Source organism: Tigriopus californicus, chromosome 2 (genome assembly GCF_007210705.1).
Source record: "Tigriopus californicus strain San Diego chromosome 2, Tcal_SD_v2.1, whole genome shotgun sequence".
Classification (NCBI taxonomy): domain Eukaryota; kingdom Metazoa; phylum Arthropoda; class Copepoda; order Harpacticoida; family Harpacticidae; genus Tigriopus; species Tigriopus californicus.
Window position 1 is genome coordinate 141,256 of NC_081441.1, and position 9,862 is coordinate 151,117.

The window sequence follows — 9,862 nt, forward strand, 5'->3', positions numbered from 1 at the left end:
GGAGTGGCAAGTTTCATGATTGGAGGATTTCGAGTTCTTATACGTTCAACACATCCGACTCCTTTTCAATGGCACACTAAATTCTTAACACTGGAAGCAAGGAGCTCACGAAAACATATCTTGAAAGCCACTTAGGTAAATAACTCCAAATTAAGTTAAATCAAACATTTTTATTCATTTACTTATTCATAGTCAGATGAACGAGAAATCTGTTTGCATTCCCTTCTTGGCCACCAGGAACTCTGCTCATGAGAGAGAAAGACACGTTCGGTTAATAGAGATTAAGATTAAAAGTTCCGCTTTCAACTTCTCTGCTCCATGAATCCGTCGTCAGAGCAGGAGATTCTGCCATGACTATTGGCGAGACATCTACATAAGTGAAACAGCCTACCACAATTTCTAAGGCATTGATCAAAACCGGCTTGTTTAAGTGGCGTCAAAACAAACAAACGCTCTCGTATTGGGAGAGGTCAGAAAGGTTGGGACTGTACAATGTTCAGAGAAGGTACGAAAGGTATCTGATACTGTACGTCTTCAAAAGCACCCATGAGCTTTGTCCCAAACCAGGATTTAGGGTCAATTCTAGTGACCGCAGAGGCTTAATGTGCGTTTTGAGAGCACCTTCAAGCCCTCGAGAATCCCGACTAGTTCGACCATTGAAGTCCACTTCTCTTCTTTCTCGGGCTCCCTCAATGTTTAATTTGCTTCTCTCTAATATTCGACGGGAATACGTAAATGTTGATCCAATGGCCTCCTCTAAGTCAGATTTGGACAATTTTTAGATAAAAATTCGTGATCAAACCCCATAACCTCAATATACCCAATATGTACTTGAAAACCCCATTCCCAGGAGCGGTAAGGAAGTCTCGCAAAAATGGGTTACTTGGATTACCTAGATGCAAGGAAAGCCAAATCGAATCTGCAACTCGGACAAATAGTCGCAAATTTCAATTTCCTTAATGACCCATCACGAAATAAAGTTTCTGACAGTGAAATGCAAACACGTCAAACTAATCAGTTATGCAATTCCAATGCACATTATGATACTCATTTTTTCCTTCTCTCAGTCGTGTGTCAAATTGTCAGATATGAGGATTGACGGGTATCCAAGGAATCAACAATTCGCTTAAAGTCAGTTTTTGTAAGGCATCGATTCATACTTCTGGCAGGTTCCTAGCCTAAGCCTTGTTCCTCATTCATCATTAGATTTCAATGATCACAACATCATGTTCTAGGGAGCTACATAATAAAGCCAAGTCGTAGTAGCCAAGCAGAGCAAATTAAGCAAGAACCGTTTCCCTTAGATGTGGTGAGCTCAAATCTCATTACTGAATGTAAAAAGTGTGAAGAGAGGAGACGCTGATAATTTATTAGTGGCTGGCGCAGTGTCCAAGTAAGTATGACGAATCTCCTCGGTTCGATTATCTTCCCCCGACCTTTCTCAAGGCAAATTCTAGACTCTAATCCATCCTACAGGCAGAGTACAAATTTGATGCCTAACTATGAAACTGTGTATCGGAAAATCAGATGATGTGATGGCAGGTTTCGCTATCCACAAAAGCTAACCTGGATATTTCGAGTGTGGTTTTACACAAGATGTATTTAACATTCCCGAGGGCCAATAACCTCTGGATGACACTGAAACACTGTCTACACATGATTGTGGTTTCTCCCGTGGCGTGTTCAAGATGAAACCACGATTGGCATTGAGGCCCCGGATGTTTGATGCAGTTTTTGCACCAAACCCTGTCACGCTGATCAGATTCAATGCGTGTTCGGGTCAATTTGCATAACGCTTCTTCTATACAAGTGGATCTTTGCGAGTGGTCAATAGGCGAAACCATTTCAGACCTCTACAATGTAAGTGCACTATTTATTTTTCATACGTCTCCGTCTCACCAATTTCCTGGCAATCGCTCGTCCGCGTCTGCAAATCGGTCCTCATTGAGACATTCTGAAATGTAATGTCCAATGCATTTAACGTCGCAATCTTGCACGCACACCGAAATTATCCCAAATGTACATATCCTATATGTTTCATGAAAGCGAGACGTTCACGCACTTGGTAATTTTCATTCACACGATTTGCATTGTTCCCATTAGGTTCAATGACTTCTGGTTGACGTCGTTATACTTGTTGGATCTTTGACTCGTACAGTGCAGTGCTATCCGGGCTCTATGAAATCAAATGTTGATTAGACTGGAGTAGGTTTTTTTCACGAGCTTTGTTTGGCATATTTTGGATCAACAAGATTCCATGCAACGTGTTTAGTGTTCAGGTTAAGACTTATCTAATTGGAAGTGCAATTAATTGAGCCCAGCAAGATTGGTATCGGTGGCTCACAAGCCAAAGAAGAACACTTCCTGTGCATTTAATCATTGGACGGAGACTAAATTGTAGGAATCTTCATGTTTTAGGAAAACAATTTTGGTCTAATTAATTGCATATGATTGAGGGGCTCCCTTGCACCTGTTGGTTGGAAAATAAAAACGACCTACTAGCCACAGTGGAAGCTAGTTCACTTTGAAGCTTTCTTGTTTAGGTTGAAATGTGTGACTAAATCCGCAAAATTTCTGACAATCTCTGTCGAAATCTATCCTTTGCATACCTACTTTGAGCCAAGATGGATGATGGGCATTTATATTGTGTTCATCTATCCCTGACTCGAAAGCCTGAATAAAGAAGATGATTTAACCCGGAAGTTACTTTTGATTCAAAGATGAATGGTTGACACTCAAAAAAGGGCAACTATAGGTAATTCAATCATCAAGCAACAAATTTGACAAAAGTTTGAATAGATTGCTTCTGTTATTTCAAAAACAGTCAGTCTCGTCGTAAGTTTTCAATACACTTATTTCTAATTCCATGGACGGCTATTCCAGACACTTTTGGTGGTTGCTCTAGACTTCTTGGGGGATTTCGGGCGTCATAGTTCGGCACGATTTGCTTTCGATAGGGAGAAGTGGTATGGAGTGGACATACGCCTTGCTGACAATATGAACGAATTAGATTTCTTGGCACACACAAGTATCCTTTGAGGAACTTGGTTTATGTGGCATATATAATATTACATATGCTTTTACTCTACAGGAGACCTTGGTTAAAAAATTGGGATGACGTTGATCGTGAATAACTTAGGGGTTTTATTGGTACAGTACACCCTACTTTTGGGTCTTCAAAAAATGGCCTCGTCTGAAGCGAAGACAACTACGATCTGGTGACACAAAGTTGTCGTCATATTAGCAATTGGTGTTTTTTGTGTCTCTTCAAACAAAGGCACCTCTTCCTCAAATGCTTCTAAGAGCATTTCTACTTTCTTTGATCACGATATCTCGTGGATCCTTCATGAAACAGAAATTATCTTGAAATATCAAGATGCATGTCGTTTTTGGAAATCCCCAAAATTACTTTAGTGCATTTAACCAGTCTTCGAAACGGTGCCAGTAAAAGATGGAGTCTTAAATGATACTTTTGAATGCAAGTACCCCGTAATTAAGCGAAAAGAATTCAAAACATGCATCAGGAAGTAAAGAAAATTCCACAGTTCCGTGAAATAGCGAGACACAAACAAAGATAAACTGTTCCAGAAAGAGCTCACGAATCCCGGTTTAAAAAGGTACACTATCTGACCAAAAATTCTGTTGATTCCCGTTTGCCAGTCTAAAAAGACCGACAGCCTGCCCAACTAAAATTGTCCTTTCGAAAAGTTTAGTCTCTGTTACAACCATTTGAGCTTCGTGTACTTGCATCTGCACACTTAGATTCCTTGTTCCCATCTCTAGTTTACCCCTACTGACAATTTCGCTTTTATATATCAACATGTTCCATCACCTGGTTGATCTCGTTGAGGTTCTTGATTGTCAGTGGTCGTTGAACACCATTTCCAAAACATTCACGAGATATCAAAGTAGATCGCCTCTCGTCGTCTCCGTTTGAATGTGGTGACACTTTACGTTATCATCGGATGACAAACCGCCTACATGCTATCGATCATTGTTTCTCACCGAGAGACAATGATATTTGCAGCAAGCAAGCATACTAAGCAGGTGAAATACTGAAAAGTTCGATTCAACTCGATGTAATGATTATCAGGGAAGACTCATGGTCTATCATGGTCCTACCGTTGATGGTTTTGAAGCCTGCTTACTAAAAACTGCACCCCTCCTTCATGATCTTCCGCTTGTCTTGTTCCATTCTGTTGCCATGTGGAACACACCGCTATGGTAGGCTCTCTCGTCGTTCTTCGCGGGGTTTGGCATCAATTTGTCAGGGTTGATCTAGTTGATGCCTTCTTTTTTTACGGTTTGCTTAACCGATGCTTGGGAATGATTTCCCAGCAAGTCAAGTTATGTTTTATAAAGAAATTGATCTATTAACGAATTAGTACCTGCCGCTTTGAGGCACCCCTGAACGTAGGACTGGTCAGGTATCGTTTGCAGGAAACGGTCCAAGTCTAGCTTAAAACTAGAAGCGAATAAACTTCAATATTCATCTCATCACTAAACGCCAGATTTTAAAGTTTTCACATGGAAAATATTTTTTGCTCATACTTTTTGTTTCAACAAGAAAAGGTTTCAAAACTTTTCAAATGTCACTAATCCCTCAACTTTGACCCAGAAAACCATTATTTCACCTGCATAGCACATGGATCTGAGTTCAAGGAAGCTTGTTTAAGCTCATTACCTTAAAAAATTGAAGCATCATTAAAAAGAGAAACTGAAAGCCAGACTTTTCTACGTTCTTTATACTTTATAAATACTTTTAAAACGAAGATTAATGTCGGATAAATAGGTCATCCATCAAACGACCCGAGAATTAAACATTGGCTCCATGAGTTTGTTTTTTATCTTGGAAATTTTAGGCATTGCATCAGCAAGGAAGATGTGAAAGACCATAAATAAAGTTTTAAGTGTTATGTCTAGAATATTCATTAAAGCTAGAAAAATATAATGTCAAAATGTGCCCAAAATAGGTAACTGACATTATAGTGTCCCAATTAGCTATGATCATCCAAGATTTTTTTTTTACTACATCTTGAAAAAAAAAAAATCATTTCTTAAATTTTTATCGTAATGCTGATCACATAATAAGTAGTTATTCCGATAGGACCATGACTGACCATGAGTCTTCCCCGATAATCATTACATCGATGTAGTTTTCTACATTACAACAATTTGTGTGGGTTGTGGCCGTTCCTTCCAGGGGCCAATTCAAAGTCTAACCAAGACCTAACGATAACTTTTGTGATGCCTCAAGCGACATCCGGCATCGACCTACAAGCATATAGGGTATCATTTGGAAATCGGTTAAATAATGTATGCATCGAGACTGCTGATTATAATAGTGCTCATACCATGAATATCGCTACATCACTATGCATCAGGGCCCAAACATGCAAATCAGTTTCTTTCTATTCATTCTCCCACATGCATTTTGCATTATATAAAATGCCTTTTCATGGGAATGAGGAGTAATTACCTGAGAACCTGGCGTGCATTATATATTTTTGACAAAAAATCGCGGAAAACTATGGTTGGCCCACGCTCTTGGTTTGCTTTTTCCCCACCTCAACGACGAATCATATTGTCAAGATGTTGAATTGACAAAAAAATCCCAGAGGAGAATCAACTTGGTCAATTAAATTTCGAAGCCCTATTCACATGGGTACGTAAATCTGGCAAAACTGCATCTACCAGTTCATTGAAGCTATTATCATAAAACAAAAGGACCTTCTTGTGCACCCTGAGATAGAAAATCGTTCCGGTCGGTTTCAAATCATTAATCCAAATAGAGTAGATTTACAAAGACTTGCTTAATATGCAAGTTGAAATGTCTGTCTTTCAAATAGACACTAGCATCAATGATAAGATATGGGGATTGGTACAAATTAAATCTGAATCCTTTTTTAACTCATGACTCCAACTAAGCCCGTAAACGTGAAATGATTCTTGAAAGGGAAAAATGCAAATCCATTGTTGTTTTCTCGATAACGAGTTATTGTTGTATATACATATGTTTTACTCGTAAAGCTTGAGAATCAGGAAACGGGGGGGGTCCTATGATATAATATCCCCTCCCCAGGAACATACGTTATGGAAACAAGGAGAAAAAAGATACACTTAGACAGATTGAGCTCAAATTTTCCATGGAGCAATCGGGAATTTAATTTCATGATAAAATTATACCTGTCTTCGACGACTTGTTCCTTGTCAAAAAGGTTGTGATTGTATGTTTTGAATACGAATAACACCTCGAACGGGATCAGGTTCAGTGATGACATGAGAAACATGGCGCAAGTATCATCGCTTATGATAAAATATGTCTCCTTGAATATCAATTATAATTATGCAAGACCGATCATTTGGAAGCACGTGTAGAATGCACCCGCCCGCTCATCCATTCTTTTTTACCCCTGATCCCATCAAGAAATTACGTCCAGATTAACTTTGGTTTGCTAGGGTGGATGCAGTGCACGGGTTCAACAGGGTTCCACCATTTAATTAAGGCAATGCTTATTTGACTGATTCGCTTCTGCTATCTGACCACCATTGATATTTGGTTGCATCAATGTGTCTTAACTCCAGCTCTGATGAACTTCTTAATATCCGTATAGACGGCACCGTTGAAGGATATCCTTGGTTATTGAAAATATGCTCATTCGACTTTAACATACAACAACTGCTTTTCATTCGTCTTTCTCAAGTTCTGGAACATTGCAGAACCTGTGAAAGGTCACGATGAAACAGCCACCAAACACATTTTTAACGTTGCCATGAGTGCCAATGACAATGAGAACGAATTTATGTGTCAGAGTGTAATTGCAAGCTTTGAAATAGGTCTTTGCAAAATCTGAAGTAAGTGGTGTCATAAGAAACAGCGAAGAACAAATTTGCTCTAGAATCTAACCAACTCGCAGATTCATTTCTGTCCTGGCTTTAATCTTTTGTTCGGCAAATCAAGGTCTTGGTGTTTTAAGATAAAAAATGTATTAAAAGGCTCCAACATTAAGGAATGTTATTTTCTGGGTAATGAAGAAAACCGAATTTTTTGAAGAAACACTTTAAGGCTTTTAACTTATTCGCAATTAGCAATAGATTAAGCACTGGTCTAACAAAGTAAGTTCAAGAAACCCGCACATGATCATGTGAGAAATTAAAGCCCATTTGTTCTTATAACTAGCAATTTATTACTCCAGGGTAATCATCAAAGAGGAATATTCCCATCGTTATGTTTTTGCATTTCACGCAGATTTTTTTCAGCCCAATGCAAAAGGGTTACTTTGCGTACTTAGAGAGCAATCTGTGTAAAGATAATGGGTACCTGGTCAAAGTGAGTTTAGCCAATGGATAACAGGGATCAAACTAAGTAAGTACCATTTACATATTTATTTTGATCTATAGTAAGCACTTTCATACTTTTTGCATCATAGGTACAAATTTATGGGCATAGGAGAAACACTGGAAATAGAAAGTAATGATTGACAAAGACAGGTAGCCTCAAAGAAATTATTGATTTGACAACAAATATGATCAGGAATATTTGGCGAATTTGGGGAATCTACCTTTACAGTAAGTAAGAAGATGATAACAAGAGCATCCAAGCTTCTCGTCAAGTGAGGTGATTTGAGAAGGCACACAAGATAGAGACGACTACAAGAATTAATAACAATATTGAGCCGCATTTTGTTCAAACTCATGCATAAACTTCGCCATAAAGTGTCTCTTCATTCCGCCAAAAATGACAAGAACTCCTCTGGGAGCAAAATAATCTCTGAAAACGCCAATTGCCAGATGTATCAAGTGTTACAATCGATTAGTTGCGTAAGGAATCATTGGGAAACAAATTTCACTCGCAATCGTTGCTCAAAAATACATGAAAATAATGCACACTTCTGCTACCCAAATTTGAAAGCTATGCAATCGCAAAGTTTGCAGCAACGTTAGCCAACAAATGTGGCTCAAGCCAGTGAGAGCGTTACAATGAAAAAGTCGTCAAAAATTGCAATGTTTACAGAGAGTGGGACAACTGGCAAGAAAAAGATCTCCAAAACCTTTTAGATAATGTTCTAGTCGTCGAGACTAGAACTTATCAAGAAATTAAATCACTACTATATCCACCATTTGGCACGAGACACCAAAAATAGGCTACAAGAAATTGGATAAATCATCTGCGATCACTTGGACCAACATGGAGCCCAGGAAAGAAAAAAACATATTGTACTGACTGGGTGACCCACAGAGGAACAAGTAGCATTTAAGTAAATTTTCACATGCATTCAATGACCATGCTGCCCTTCTGATTGAAATATCAAAATTGGCTTGCAAAAGGTCGAGCAGATCCAAAGATGTTTTACCAGGAACATCAAAGGTATGACAGATCTAGAAAGGTTGCAATTGTGCAATGTTGAAAGAACGATCGAAAGATACTTGATACTGTACATTTTCAAAAGCATTCATGAGCTTTGTCCCAACCAAGGTTTTACAGTTAATTGTAACGACTACAGAAGCTTAATGTGCGTTTTAAGGACACCCTCAAGCCCTTGAGATCCCACTTCGTTAGAACAACGGAAACCCACCTCTTTTCTTTCTCGGGCTCCTTCATTATTTCATTCGCTCTCCTCAAATATTCGTAGAGAATATGTAGGAGTCGATCTTGCACAGGTTTTAAGTTAGATTTGGACCTTTCTTGATCAAAATTCCTGATCTACCCTGGGACATTGAAGCAGGAAAGTAAGATGACGTCACCGTCAAATTTTGGGAAGTTACCTGCTCTTTTGAGGCTTCATAGTTCCTTGTTAAGGGATTAAATTAGAGTTCCGCTTCATCTATCCACAAAAGGATTGATTCATTTAGCATCGTATTTTAATGAACTGTCACATTATTACTAATTAGCATTCTCAAAAATAACTTTTTAGCTGAAAAAAAACCATTTAGGACTTATTTTTCCTCTTTAAGAACTTTCTAATCCGACAAAAACACTTTTTGACTCTTAGAAACGGATTTTGTCTAATATTGTGCTTTGTATATTGGGTTTTTAGTACCTCTACTCGTTTGTTAAGTGCCCTAGGAACCTCCCAAAATTTGTGATTATTTCATCATTTAGCTGCTACTTAAAGGAGTCAATATTTGAGGGCTGGCGAGATCCACCAATTCTAATGGGTTGTTCGACCAGATAAAGTCTGAATAAAAAAAAGAACAAAAAGAATTAGTTTTTCGTTTTAGATTTCTGGGAATTCCATTCCTAGTAGTAATAAAGAAGTCCGCAAGAAATGGAGATCCCAAAGAATTAGGGAACATGATGTGGAGGAGAAATTAGGGAAAAATCAATCTGGAACAATTTCATGAAGATTTGCAAAAACTCAACAGGTTCAACACGTGGAAAGCCCTTGACAAAGAGACGTTGCCCCTGTCCTAAGATATACTAAAAGTGTATGATATTAACGCTCTAACGAGATTGGTGTCCTCAAAGTCAAAGCCAAGGCCTATATCCTCAAAAATATTGTCCCATCTATGGAAGCAAAAGGACATGGTAAGGGGAAATGGGTGGGTACTGAGCTACAGTGAGCTTAGGACCAAGTACATGTACAATAACACAGGGACTCTCTATCAAGGAAACGCCACGCTAAATTGAGCACCGCCAACTAAGGCCAACAATGAAATGTACTATATTGCTTTTGTACGCACTTCTTGAGTAATTTAAAAATGTTTCGATGCTCTTTAATATATCATATATTACATGACTTATTTCTGATGTCCTGACAGTTTACTAATTTTTCTAGCTTTTGAAGATGGGACGGAATCCCCTCCACGCTTTCTACTCTGATGAACATTGTTGTTGATGTTGGTGGCAAGGTTTTTAGAA